Source organism: Helianthus annuus, chromosome 8 (genome assembly GCF_002127325.2).
Source record: "Helianthus annuus cultivar XRQ/B chromosome 8, HanXRQr2.0-SUNRISE, whole genome shotgun sequence".
Taxonomy (NCBI): Eukaryota; Viridiplantae; Streptophyta; class Magnoliopsida; order Asterales; family Asteraceae; genus Helianthus; species Helianthus annuus.
Genome location: NC_035440.2, coordinates 26,616,540 through 26,632,111, shown reverse-complemented (window position 1 = coordinate 26,632,111; position 15,572 = coordinate 26,616,540). Strand labels below are relative to the sequence as shown.

Sequence of the window (15,572 nt, the reverse complement as noted above, 5' to 3'; positions counted from 1 at the left end):
TACCAAACGACTGATTATACATACCAAACTAAACCCTAGATCTTGAAGAAAGGGGATTCGTGTGTATAAACAAGTAGTAGACACAATGATTTCAGGAGTAATACACTATTCAACGATACCTTGATATAATGCTTGCAGAAATGGCCGTTGAACAATTGCAGAAATCATTGCTGAAAGAGGGAGATCGAAGAAGATGCAGTGTATTCGTGTTCTGGGTAATGAAGAGAGAGAATATTGATATGTAGATGATTTGATGAAGCTAGGAAGCTATAACTGATTATTAGAATTTGTACGGGTTTTCATAGATTTTGAGAACAATTAATTACGATTGTGCCCTTGTAAATCAGTTTTTTTTTGTTTTTATTAATTAAAAAATCATTTAAATCCTAAAATCAAGATCTCCACATCCAATGGCCAGGATTTGTTCGTTTTTGTTCATAATATTAACATTGTTCACTCTTGATCCCTACCCTATATATATATATATATATATATATATATATATATATATATATAGGATTAGGTTCATGAGTGAACAACCCCAATGGTTGTGAACTTAATGAACTCATCTTGGCCCTTGATTTGTTTTTAAGATTATAAGGATAGGATTGTAATTAGCCATTTAAACATAATTTTTTATTTAATTATAATCTAAAATTGATATTGATTATCAAGATTACTTTCCATATTTTATGTAACTTCTCCCTATAATCATGCGATCCAATTCATTAATTGTAATTTTGAATTCTTGATTCACCAAAAAAAATCGACAATCCCCCTTTCTCAAAATTAGATTGAAATTCAAAACCTTTTTCCCCAGATCCAATATTTTTTTTCTAATACAAGAGTGTGGATCATCTTCAATGCACTGTTAGATCATCATCGTCGATCATCATTGATTTCTATCATGGAAAACGAGCAAAATAGTTTTAATCAAATAAACGCAATGTTTCATAACTACGAGAATTCTGACCCAATAAACAATTGGAATGCAATGTTGGATCATAACCAGCCTGTGTATGTAAAAGTGTAAAGCAACAAGGTAATTCTTGGTATCCAGTTTGTGTGTTGTTTTTTTTTTTACTTTTACAGAATATCTTTTTTGAGTGGTTAAATCCGACTTTCATATCTACATGTTCACTTATATATAATGCTTTTATCAAATAACATTCATCATATGTGTATTGTTGTTAACTTTGTATTTAAAAAATTATGATTGATTTCATATTATACACATATGTATATCACATATCAGTTATCTTAGTGCTATTTTTTGCATTATGTGTGTATACACATGTGTATGTTATTGTTTTGAATATTTCGGTTTAATTTTAGAAACAAATTATGCATATTGTAGTTATGTACACAATTAGTGTGTAATACTTCCATAAGCATTTTGTCAAAATGATGATTTTCTTGATTTTGTATGGATTACAAAACTGTGGCTAGTAACGTATATGAATCATCAAATGGTAGGTACTGGACCCCACTTTTCCAGCTAGATTCAAGCCCTATGTAGGAGCCAAGTTTCGATCAATCGAGGGAGCTATTATCATGTATAAAGACTATGCTGATCAAGCGAGCTTTTGCATGCGTTTGAGTACAACAAAAGTTGATAAAGGAATAGCTAAAATTAGGTACCTTTGTGCTCAAAAGCGAATAAACCAAAGGATCAAGATGGTGCGCCAACTGTAGAATCTTCAACTTCGGATTTATCAGACGTTATACATGTGTGTGCATGGGATGAACACGCGTTGGATATCTTTATCGTTGTTTTGTGTTTTCAGACATCATAATTTACAAAAGATCCCTTTAAAGTATTTTTGTCGCTTTTTTTAACCAACATTATATTAGACTGTGATCTTAATGTTTTGGTTTTTATTTCATAATTTTCTGTTTGGTGTTTTTTACAAGCTTTTATGTTTACCAATAACATTGAAATCTTTGCGTCCTAATACCATTATTTACTTTGTGTTACTTATATGTGAACATATATGTTTATAATTTACAAACTGTTGAGTATACACCTATGTACAACTAACTAACTGGTATATGTAGCAATTAAACAACAGCTACAATATAAATAGAAGTAACATATTGGCCATACTGAATTACCAGCTTTCTAATTATCAAATATTGCAGAGATTTGTACACGTATGTACACCATCGATAACATGTTGGGTTTAATATACACATATTTACGTGGACATTCGTACGTTTCTGCGTAGCATCAAATGCTTATAAAATTTCAAACATATATACAAAATAGAACGATACCACAAAGTATGACTATCTTTTCAAAAATAAAGATTCACACAATAGATAAGAAAATTACTAAGAACTTCAAAATCAGTACCATAGTTCAACTATGATTAATATAATTCTTAGAAAAAAGACTACTTCTCCTTTTCAAAGTCATTCGCTTCTTTCTTGATTCTTTCACGATGTATATTGGCATCGGATAACATAAGTTGCACTTCGCTTTTTCAAAGTCATTCCCTTTCCATCGCCTTCCTATCGATGCCCGTTTCTCAAATCGTTTCCTTTCTACATCATACACTCAAAGACAACTCATGGGCATACATAGGTATTTACATTACCTAATAAATCAGATTCAAACAACATACACATATGTACAATTAGTATTTTCTCAATATAATAAATACAAGTTATTTACATAAGCTAAAAAACCAGATTCAATTCACGTACACATATGTACAGTTGTATTTTCACAAAATATTAAATACATACATATGTATTCTTATATCAAACAACCAAAATGGGGAGCCAATACACATGTGTACACTCCCATTATACTCAAACATAAAAACCCAATATGCAAGTGTACACATCTGTATACTAAAAGTATAGACAAGTTTACCAATATTTTAACAAGTACAACGGGGAGCCAATACACATGTGTATACTCCCATAATACTGAAAGGTATACTGAAGGTATACACATAACAACAACAGAATATACATATGTTTATGCACCCTAAGACCCGACAACACATAATACAGATGTGTATATTGACGTCTTTCCCACTATGAAACACAACACCAAGCTACTAGCACATTACCAATATCTTACCACACATTGTGTATATACTCATACATACAACAACAGGATATACATGTGTGTATGCACCCTAAGACCAAACAACATAGAATACATATGTGTAAGTGACTTGGGTTCTCCAATGGAGACCCAAGTTCAATTCCCATTAGTGCCACTTTGGTGGCCACCGACACCCGCTTTAAAGCCGGACCGAGGACACTCGAGGTCTCGGGTTCGAAACATGTTTCTTACCCCTCTTTGATGGCTATGGGTATTTGCCGCCAGGGATCCTTGTCGGGTGGTGAACTGGGAAGGGAGATCCCTTCCGCGGTCAGGGGTACCGTGCAACTACCCTTTTTTATATTAAACAACCATTAATTTCTATTGTTATATAAAAAAATAAAGTTTAATAACACAATCTTCTTTACTAATCAGATGAACCCTAACATAAACATATCCAGTTGACAAAATCGGAACGAACCAACCAACAAATCCACAATCGGACGAAATACAAGAGGAAAAAACCAATTTATACATATGTTTATGCACCCTAAGACCCGACAACACATAATACAGATGTGTATACTGACGTCTTTCCCACTATGAAACACAACACCAAGCTACTAGCACATTACCAGTATCTTACCACACATTGTGTATATACTCATACGTACAACAACAGGATATACATGTGTGTATGCACCCTAAGACCAAACAACATAGAATACATATGTGTATATTAAAAACCATTAATTTCTATTGTTATATAAAAAAATAAAGTTTAATATCACAATCTTCTTTACTAATCAGATGAACCCTAACATAAACATATCCAGTTGACAAAATCGGAACAAACCAACCAACAAATCCACAATCGGACGAAATACAAGAGGAAAAAAAACAATTTATAATGAGATTTGGTACCTTCAATAACAACCAGAAGATGTAATCGTTGTCTGTTGTCTGAATGGTGAAGAAGAACGTTTCGCCAGAAAAAAGATATGGTCATCAATTGTTGAACTTCTAGAGAGAGAATGTAGGAGTAGTTTTTATTTTGAAAATTGTTTTTTTGATCGTATGAATATAACTGATTTGAGAAAATTGTGGGATTACCTTTTAGAATGGAAGAATCAAAATTACAAAGCTACCCTCATCTCATTTAATTATCTAACAAGTTACATATAACAATTACAATATTGCCATTGTTATTAAATCTCAAGATCTCTTATACCAATGGTTAGGATTTGTTCATTTTGTTCACAAAAACACTATAGTTCACTCTTGAACCCTACCATATATATATATATATATATATATATATATATATATATATATATATATATATATATTGTTGTTGTTGATATTAGATTTTATAGTTTGATTTTTTTTAAACATATTTGTCATGTTTTTTTAAGGGCAACCTTTATTAACAAACACAAACAACAAATAACAATCCAAAACCAAACAGGTAAACAACCGCTATTTACATTTTACATACAATAATTGAAATTGACCCCTTGATTTCACTCTAGAGAAGGGGCGTGGCTTTGAAGGGACGGAAGGATGCACCGGTCTCCGTCAATGTTTCTATTAGAGGTGTAACGTTTCTAATTTTTCGTCAGAAAAATTTAAAATTATATAGGTCGTTTTCGCCAATTATTTTGTCTAAAAATCTCATGTCTCTATCAAATTTATTGTTCAAAATATTTATACATATTTCCGTATTGAGTTAAAAAAATGTAAAGAACGGACTATTAGTAAGTTTTTATAATTTTTTTATAAACTTTAAGTAAAGTTTTTTATGTTTAAGAACGCGTTATTTGAGTAAATGAAGATTATGTTGTTTTATTAGGAGTTATTATTGTTTGAGCCGACCCGAATCGAATATCCGGCCTGAACATATAACCCGAAACATAGCGATAAGAAAAAAAATTGGTCCCAGGACTTTTCACCCCCTGGAAGTTTTGGTCAAGCTCCGCCACTGCTCTAGAGAGACCATCTTCGATCGATTCTGCACCCATAAATACCTCATTGTACAAAGCTCATCATAGCGATAAGAAATAAGTTGGTCCCAGGACTTTCCGCCCCTTGTAAGTTTTGGTCAAGCTCCGCCACTACTCTAGAGAGAGACCATCTTCGATCGATTCTTCACCTATAAATACCTCATTGTACAAAGCTCATCGAAAACATCACCAATAACTACCCGTTTAGACTTGAAACTCACCTAGTTTCTTGACCACCATATTAACCAACAATCTAAGAGAATCACAACTTGGACTGATTGCTTTCTAGGTCTTTTTTTTTTTTTTTTGAACGGTTAACGAATACTACAAATGGGCTATTTGTGAAATTCACCATATCAGGATACATTCGCCTCTGAAGCATAGAAAACCCTCACCAAGGGTCGAAGCCCGTGAACACTCGCGCGAAGGCACGACAGCGCATTGAGGTAAAACCCGCTCAGTTCAAGGATCGAACTAGCGATCGTTGTCTGCTCGTCTAGTCTCACTTCATCAACAGGTGCCGTCGAAACTAAATGGTGGAGGCAGGAATCAAACCTGTGTCACTTAGAACACGAGGTCACATACCACTCCACCACTAGCTTATTGGGGTTTCTTGTTATTTAAATTGCTGAATTTAATGGTTAACGTGATTGTTTGTTCTTATATTATTGGAAATTGCTGAATTTCATGTATAATTTAAGGATTTAGTAGGGGACTCTTCATGGTTATTTAAATATCAATTAATAGTTACGTCTTTTTCGTTTGAAAATTGGAAATGATTTAGACTTAACTTTCTTTTGACATACCCACCCCCATCTTCATTACCACATAAGGCTATAGGGTGTGGTTATAACCCTCATGACCACTATGACCCCTTCACGTCAGTGGCATATCACACACCTCTAATTCATCATTCAAAACCAATACCCTAAGGGTGTGGTCTAAAGAAAAAGTAAATGATTTCTTGAAAATGGAAAGGAGGACCATGGTTGTCCTGGTTTAATCCATACAAACCATAGTGGATCATGCAAGGGAGTGGTGTTGCCTTCCATTCATGTTCCTACGTTACGAATCATGTCCCAACCATAACCCCCACACCCTTTAGCCTAAGAGCAATTTCGAACCATAATAGCTTATCCATAAATGCTTCATCAGAATAATTCTACTCAATAACAACACCTCTTTGGCGTGCGATGGCTGGAAGACTCGCTTCGAAAGTTGAGCTGAGTAGGAGAGGTATGCCATTTTATGACATCAGGTGCGACCGCTGCGGGATAAAACCGGAATCAACTGATCACGTTTTTGCGGATTGCTTGTTCGCTAAAAGCATTTGGTGGAATGTGTTCGTTTGGTTAAAAATTCCTTTTCCTCGTGATTGCTCCTCGCTCCGTGCTATTGTGAAAGCCCTGTCGGATAGTCCGGGTGATAAGATCTGGAAGAGATTGGTTCTCATGGTGGCCATGGCTACTACCTGGAGAGTGTGGCATGCTAGAAACGCGAAAACTTTTGAAGGCACTTTCATTCCCATTGCGACGACTGTGGACTTCATTAAGGAAGATACCTTCATCTGGCTCAAACTTCGGTCAAAACTCCCTCCGCTGACTTGGGACAAATGGCTTATGTTCGATGTAGTTGATCTTTTGTAATCTGTGTTTCTTGTTTTTCTGGGGTTGTACTTTTTCCAGTTTCTTGCTGGTTCTATATATATACATATATAGAGTTTTGGCTGTTCAAAAAAATAACAACATAACACCAATGTTCTGGTACATTTTATAATTGAATACCCTTTTTTTTTTAAATTATTTTTTAAACATCAAACATAAGCGGCAAAAAAGATTATTCATATTTGAACCAAACAGACAAATGTAAGGTTTTCTCCTGAACTTGTGTTTTTCGTTGTGTGAATCATCAGCTAAATCAATTTACATGTTTAATTAGTCGTCTAATTTCAGTTCTATTATGTAAAGTTTTCAGGATCCAACAACAATTGTCAAATCTAGAATTGTCACATACAAGAAAATTTGATGAACTATTCCATTCATTAAAAAATATATGAATTTATCATAAAAAAGCCTTTTTTTTTTTTTTTCATTTTATGCTTTCTTTCTACATCGATGTTACATCAACTTTCGTTGCAAACCATCATAGTCCTATAAATAAATAAATAAACCATAATATATATACAACACATTCAATATTATAACTTATAAAAACAATTATTTAAAACTCTAAAGTCACTCAATCTATCACACTTTAGTCTTTTCAATTGCTATTAACTTATAAGTCCAATCATTAAAATACAAAATAATCCTTATTCGGTCACACAAAACAAGCGTTCAATTTAATAACTACAAAACATCGTCATGAGATGTTGATCCAGTAGTCAAAAGGTCTACCTTCCATAGTAGAGACACATGTTTGATTCCCACCTGGGTCATTTTCAGGGACATTTGGGTGAAGACAAGAATCGGGGCTTTAATCTCGGGTTCGAACCTAACAAGGACGAGGGTTTACGAATTCTATCCGGTTCTTTCGCATCAGGGGGCACGGTCTCATGGTGGTCGAGTAGTCGACTTTGGACATAGCCCGAGCAGGGTGGGTTTTCACGTAAGATATTTTACTGTTAAAAAGAAAAAAATAAATACAAAACATCAAAGGGAGTAAATGTAAACTTTTTTTTAGATTTCCACGTAAGCATAACAAATTCAGAGACACCGACTGTACGACCACTCCAACGTCAACAGATCAGAGAAACTCCGTTAACGTGAGTTTGATTTATCCGGTGATTAACGGCCGGAAAATAAATTTGTCAGACTAACGGCAAGTCGAAAGTCGTGTGCCAGTTAACGGTGGACCAATTCTTTTACGCCGTTAGAAAAGTGGGTCCCACTAACTGGGTCAGCGGTCCCACCTAGTTGCGTCAAGTTGGTGACGTACCATAAAAAGTCAGGGCCACCTCACGGTTGCCGTTATGTACGTTCAGAAAATGCATGACTCCGTTTACACCTCAAAGTTAACGTTTACCTTTTTGTTTAGTTTTTTTTTTTTTTTTTTTTTTTTTTTTTTTTGAAAGGCAAGCAGCAAGAGAATAATATAAAAATGAAATGACCAAACCTAGCAAGATGCTAGGAAAGGCCCAGTACAGTACAGGAACAAGGAAGAAAAAATGCAAAGTATACAGCAGACTACAAACATGACAGAGGGTCAATAATCCAAATATTCCAGTCGATGTCCCTATGACTAGACCTGTTTATTATCCAACCGTAAAGCCCCGTCTTGATATCTTCCAGCGACTCCTGCGTTGACGTCCTAGCACTTCTGAAAACTCTTGCGTTTCTGCCTTTCCATATAAACCAGAACGTAGTGTATAGAATAGACAACAACAAATCTCTTTTCCGACTCGAATCCATCTCCGCTGCCACATCCATAAGCTGATCCAATTCGTCCCAGCCCGTTAAATCCACTCCGACCCACATCGAAACCTTTCTCCAAATATCTTTAGCGAAGCTACAGTTCAGAAAAACGTGAGACACAGATTCGGCAACACCGTGACACGCTTTACAGTTGTAAGAGTCCAGGATAACTCCTCTCGAACTCAGGTTGAAGCTAACCGGGATTTTATTTTGCAGCAGTTTCCAAACGAAACCATTCACTTTAATCGGTAACCAAGATTGCCACACCAAAAAGGAGTCCCCCGGCCCGAACCTCTGCTCTGCCAAAACTGCCCTCGCCGACTCGACTGAGAAGACCCCATCAGATTTCCCAACCCAGACCCAGCCGTCCGAGTTCTTATGAAAGCTGTAAGAAGTAACCAAATGAGTGATATCCTCTACCTCGCCACATTCTGAACCCGTAAGAGCTGACCTCCTCCATTTCCACTCAAAAAAAAGAGCCCCATCCTCCCCATGCCTCACCCTGTCTTGCACCAAGCACTCCTTATCTACCTCTAACTCGAACAACAACGGGAAGTAGAGCTTTAAAGGTGACAAGCCAAACCACGCGTCTTTCCAGAATCGAGTTTTGTCACCCCTCCCCACTGCTCTTCTGAACAAGGCATTACATTGCAGCCCCAAACCCCGTAGGTCCTTATCAATCTTCGCGATATTGGCCCATGGACCCGAAGCGGTTTTGTTGGCCAGGATATCACTCGACCCTGACCTTTTTTTGTGTATTGCCGAAACGCTTTGCACCCACAGAGCCCCTTCTTCTGACTTCCATCTCCACCACCATTTGAGTAGTAAAGCCAAGTTCATAACATCCAATCCACCCACTCCCAACCCCCCTAGATTTTTCGGTTTAAGAACAGCATCCCACGCCGCCCAACAAATTTTGTTTTTACCTCCCACACTACCCCAAAGAAAATTCCTCCTCGCTCTTTCCAAAGCCCCTATCACCCCTTTAGGAGCTCTAAACATCGAAAGACAATAAAGTGGTATGCTTCCAAGAACCGACTTAACGAGAGTAAGTCTTCCCCCGAAAGATAAGACTTTTGCCTTCCAAGAGTTAAGTCTTCCGTTTACCTTGTCTATGATGGTCCTCCAATGCTTTGACAACCCCATGTTAGCCCCAATAGGCAACCCTAGGAATTGAAAAGGAAGACACGCCGCCTCACACCTAAGAATCGATGCCAAGGAAGTAACATCCGCATTATCCACCCCGACCCCATACACTTTGCTCTTATGAAAGTTCACTTTTAAGCCAGATGCAAGAAAAAAACATCGCAGGATTCTCGCAAGATTTACCAAGTCTCCTTCCTCCCATTCGCTCACAAACAACACATCATCCGCATAAATAACATGTGAAATATTCGGCCCGCCATTAGGCAGATTTATGCCATTAAACACTTGATTGGTAACCGCTTTCCTCATAGCAACACTCAGACCTTCCATCACTAGAATGAATAAAAAAGGAGACAACGGGTCTCCTTGTTTCACCCCCCTCCTATATCGGAACTCCAAAGTTGGAGATCCGTTAACCAACACCGAAGCTTTACCCGAGTGCAACCCACTCATAACCCACATTCGCCATTTATTGCCGAAGCCCATGTGACTCATCACTTCATCCAAAAATGACCAATCAACTGAGTCGAAAGCTTTGTCAAAATCTACTTTAAAAAGTAGACATTTCTTTTTTCTCTTTTTAACCCACGACACTAACTCGTTAACCACCAAGTGCCCGTCCAAAATATGTCTGCCTTTTATATAGGCCGATTGCTCAACCCCCACAATTTTGTGAATCACTTTTTTTATCCTCAAAGCTAAAAGTTTCGACACCACCTTCGACATACAACCCACAAGGTTTATCGGTCTATAATCATTTAAGACCATGGGATTTTTTACCTTCGGAATAAGAGAGATGAAGGACGAGTTGCAACCGGTTTCAAGATAACCACGACTATGAAACTCAGTCACGAACTCTAAAAAATCCCCCTTGATAATCTCCCAAAAATTCTGAATGAATCTGAAGGTAAAACCATCCGGGCCCGGCGACTTGTTTCCCCCACAACTCCAAACCGCGGCTTTGACTTCTTCCATCGAGAAGGCTCTTTCAAGCCAAGCTGAGTCTTCGGCCGATAATTTAGAGAAACCCTCCGCAGCCATATTCAGTCGATTACCCACCTGTTTGTCAAATTTTGTTGCAAAGAAATTGAAAACCTCGTTGCCCACCATGGTTGGATCATCCACCCATAAGCCATTTAAAGATAAACCGTGAATTCTAGACGCGTTCTTTTTGTTATTAATGTAGGCATGGAAAAAGGCACTGTTTTCGTCGCCTTCAATGTCCCATCTCACCTTCGCCTTTTGCACTAAATCAGCCCGTCTTCTAGAATCAAGAATCTTCAGAAGTGCCTTAGAGTTAACCCGGTCGACCAAATCTTCCTCGGTAAGCCCAACTGATTCAGCTTTTGTTTCGAGCTCATCCACCACTCTAACCAAAATCTCCCTATCCACATCTTCTTTTGATTTACCCGACTTTCTCCACTTCTTAATCCCTTCTTTTAGAGCTTTCAACTTCCTCATCAGAGAAAGTTCTTTAGAGCCAAAAGTAACGACATTATGCCAAGAATTCTCCACTGCCTCTTCAATGCCCTGGCAAGAGATCCAAGAATTGAAAAATTTAAAAGGAACAGGCCCCCAATTAACCTCCTTACCGCAACACAGGATTGGGCAGTGGTCCGAATATCTTCTAGGCAGAGCCGTTGCGGAAGCATAAGGCCAGAGATTAAAAAAATTGTTGCACACTAGAACCCGATCAAGTTTACTCATCTTCCTTCCGTCGTCGCTCATCCACGTAAACTTTCTACCCCCCATTTTCACTTCCACAAGTCCCGCACTCGAGATGAAATTGTTGAAATCTACCATGCTTTCGGGGCAACCCGCTTCCGAGAATCTTTCCTCCTTCTTACGAACCTCGTTGAAATCACCAATCACTACCCACCAGCCCGAAAGAGAATTCCTCAAACTTAACAGCTCACACCACATCTCTTTTCTTTGAGCCGCGAGCCTCGGCGCATACACGTTCACAAAATTTACAGTTTCGCCAATGCCCACCCATCTACCTGACAAGATAATAAAATTGTTTTTCAGGACTTCCTGCTCAAGCGTGAACATGGAAGGGTTCCAAATACAGAAAACCCCTCCTGACCTACCAACAGAGCCAACCCCAACTGCTTCATAACTCGCATTTCCCCATAGCTTTTGGAAGGGAATGTCCAACTGGTCCACCAGTTGTGATTCTTGACCACAGAAAATATGCACATCTAAAGACTTCCTTAAATTACCAATCCATTCCAATTTGTCCTGATTACTCCCTCCTACCCCCCTGCAATTAAGCGAAAGAATGTTCATACCTAGATCGAACAATTCTTTTCCCCCAAAATCGCCTCTTCAATCACCTTGGCCCTCCCTTCCGTGACAAACCCCGTATCAGCTCCGATTTCCATTGTTTTAGATGTTTCTCCTCCCACTGAATCACCCACCGAACCCAACGGCTCCACCCCAGACGATGAATCGGCACCCCTTCTCCTCAAATCACTAGTTGCCGATTTAGTTCTCCTTCGAACATAATCCCTTAAAACGTGTCTGCCCCTAAGAGTGGTGGCTTTGATAACTCCTCTGTTGCCTTGCGAAGAGAAACATCTTCTAGGCATCGTAGAAGAGAGAGAGGAATATTGAGTGTTTGAAGACTCAACAGGCATATTGTTCAGGTCAAACTTAGACTTATCCTTTAAGTTTACCTCAAAACCTTGCAAACAGTCAATCCCTGGCCCATTCCTAGCCAGACCTGGGTTTGAAAAGAAAACTTCTCCTTCTCTAGGCCCATAATGGGCCCAATATGGAAACCTACCCTTTTTTGAGTCCAAACCCACCTCATCCATAGACCCCACCTTATGCACGACATCCTGAGTAGTACCATTTTCCAAAATAATGTTTAACTGAGAATCTTGGGCCCCACCACCCCTATGCGGCTGCATGCCAAGATCCGGAACCTCCTTGGAAGTGGGAACGTCCCTATTGCATGCAAAACGCTCCCCTAGGTGACTGTTCGAAACCAAACCCCCTGCCGCATACCGACCACCGGAGTGAACCTCCTCACCGGGAAAGGAACCTTCCGACTTCGATTTCCCCTGTTTATCGTCTAGAATTGAATCTTGCACCCTAGACACCTCATCAAATTCATGAATCTTTGTCGTCTGGGCACCGGCCAGACTCTCTAAATCCTCTGACTCTTCACCTGAGTCCCACACCTCATCTTCCTCTTCCGAGTCCACCTCTGTTACAGGTTTGTTGAAAACCGGCGCCCACTCCTCTTGTTCCTCTATAACCCACACCTTGAACTTGGATTCTCTCCACCTAACCTCAAAGGAAGTGTTGATCATAGTAAATTTGTTCACCAACAAACAAGCCCTTCCATGGGAGAGATTGATGTCCTCGTCCGAACAATCGTACGGCCACAGTGCCCTCCCTACTCGTTCGCAAATAATGCTGAAGAAATTTTGATCTCTGAATTGCACTGGCACCCCGAAAATTTTTACCCAGGCTATTCTGTGAGACTGAACGAAAGAGTCATCCCACCACCTGACCCAAGCTAACCATTTCGACCAACAATCAGCATAATTAAGCAAAAAATTTTCACCTTCTTCCCTGCTACTGAACTGAATTAGCACGTTTAGACCTCCAATATACTTGGTAGTACAGTTGAATGTGCCATCCAAGTTTAATAGAGTAAGGAGATCTGACAAAATATCCACTGTTTTCACTTCCGCCACTAGGCTTCTGACAAGCCAATCAACCTTTCTCGGAGCCAAAGAATCCGGGATAGTGATCACCTGCTCCACAACTCCCGCCCCCGATTCCTCTTCCCTTCCCTTCGAGACCGGCCCCTTACCAGACAACAAGTTAGCATAGGACACGTTAGCCGTGACGAACCGCTGACCCCCTGCCTGCGGCGGTACTTTGAGCTTGTCTCTCGTGTCAAACCCAGGTCTTTTCACATATCTTGGATGCCTTCGACCAAACTTGGAAACATTTGCTTTCAGGAACCCCCTCCCCAAACTGATAGAGTTCAGTCTCTTTACCAGAGCTTCCAAGTTATCAACGTTCCAGAATCTAGCAAATCCGAAGATCTCTCCATACTTGTTTCTTTTCTTCGCAAGATAAATGTCTGCTAACCTCCCCACCTGAAAAAGCTCAGTCCACAAATCTTTTTCTGACCAGCCTTCCGGAATCTTAGTGATGTAAAAGGTAGTAGAGAACCTCTCTAGATCCTTCTCATCGTCTCTTCTACTTCGACTCTCCTCAGCAAAGTGACTCCCTCCTCCAGTTGGCATCCCTCCTCGCTTATGACCTTTTTGTTTAGTGCAAATGGTAAAACAGCAGAGTAAAAAGGTAAATCTTATAGGAAGATAGGTCGTGTTTACGGGTTGAAGGGTTGAACGTGATTAGGGGCGGAACTAGCCTTAATCGGGGGGTAACCTCCGCTACGGCTTGGCTCGGAAAAATTTGACGTTTTTAGTGTAAATTTTGAAAAAATTTGATGTTTTTTCGATTTCGTTACGGCTTATTTATAAAACGTTACGGCTTGGCGTGAATCCTAGATCCGCCACTGAACGTGATATAAGTTTAGAAATTTTATACGAACTGAAAGTCGTGTAAAGTATGTTAATCCGAACAAGATAGGCGTGCATGCGACGTTGATACATACACGATTTATCTAACTTGTAGTTTTATATTTATGGGCGACAACTAGGAGGTGTTTAAAGATCAAGATTCACTAAAAAGATGAGTTAGAAATCTTGATTTATAGTGGAGGTTTACTCAAGTGTTAGTCAGATGGTTGCTTAAATAGATGTGTGAGATTTCTTTTTTTTTTTAAATTGAATAGATATTACATGGGTGATCTACGTTCGAGATGTACATCGACTATAGTATTGTTTGTGACACGTTTCACACAAACTTTCTAGTAATTGTGCACCATGATTTATGGTTCTTACGGACACAATCATCATACCCACGAGGTTAGGTAACATTGTTTGTGGTGCAAGTCTGATCGGAAGGACATATTTTTTCAAATAATAACGTCAAAAATGGTACTTCGATTAGGTAACCTTGTAGGATGTCCATCGAATCGATTTGAATTCAGAATTTTATACAAACCGAGAAAAATACGTAAATACCTAACTCGGTTAATTTGTCAAAACGCTATGAAATAAGTATACAAAAGACCAAAATCTAAACTGGTTCATTCCGAGTTCAATTTTTTCGATTTGGGTCCGTTCGGTTCGTAACTTACAAATTCATAACTCCCTTTAAGAACCAAAATCTAAATTAAAATTGGTCTTAAAGCCAAAAACATAACTTAAATTTGGAATGTGGATGTTCCAACGTGTTTGTGACAAATTCCAGTCAAAAATAGTTTTTTTTTTTTTTTTTTTTTTTTTTTTTTATTATCAATGGCTAATATTAATTTGATTAGGTGTAAATCTAACAAAGGTGCAAATTCTTTCGTTTATGTGCATCTTTCCCACTCCCCATTTAGTTAATATATTACTTTAAAAATAAATGCATTACCATCATGTATTTTAATTTAAAGATAAGATAATCTTAAATAATTAGGCCTGTAATTAAGAGAATAAAGACAAGTGTTCGATGATACAATATGCTCTGGACCATGTACTGTACTATAAGGGAGATACGACTATTCGGTTTTAATGTAACACTATGAAATGTTAACCTCCATTTTATTTTTTTTTGTTTTTCTTCATTTTTCCCCCTTCTTTTCTCTATTTGTAATTCTTCATACAATTTTGTAACATTTTTTTGTTTTTGTTTTGTTATATTTGTAATCACTTTTAATAGTTGATTATGAGAAGCTAGCTAGTTAATTACTTCATGAATTGACCATTAGTCTAACAATGAATTCTTGAGAATTATTTAGCTATTTAATTACTTCATGAATTGACCATTAGTCTAACAATAAACTCTTGAGAATTATTGTTGATCGTATAA

General features: G+C 38.2%; 1 long non-coding RNA gene across 1 annotated transcript; it reads right to left on the bottom strand.

Annotated features, from left to right (window-relative positions):
* Positions 1-2,274: 2,274 nt before the first annotated feature.
* On the bottom strand, positions 2,275-4,125 carry LOC110870976. Its single transcript, XR_002553398.2, has 2 exons — positions 3,986-4,125; positions 2,275-2,600 (listed from the first exon to the last, which is right to left on the bottom strand). It is a non-coding gene; the product is annotated as an uncharacterized LOC110870976 (long non-coding RNA).
* Between the last annotated feature and the right edge of the window lie 11,447 nt (positions 4,126-15,572).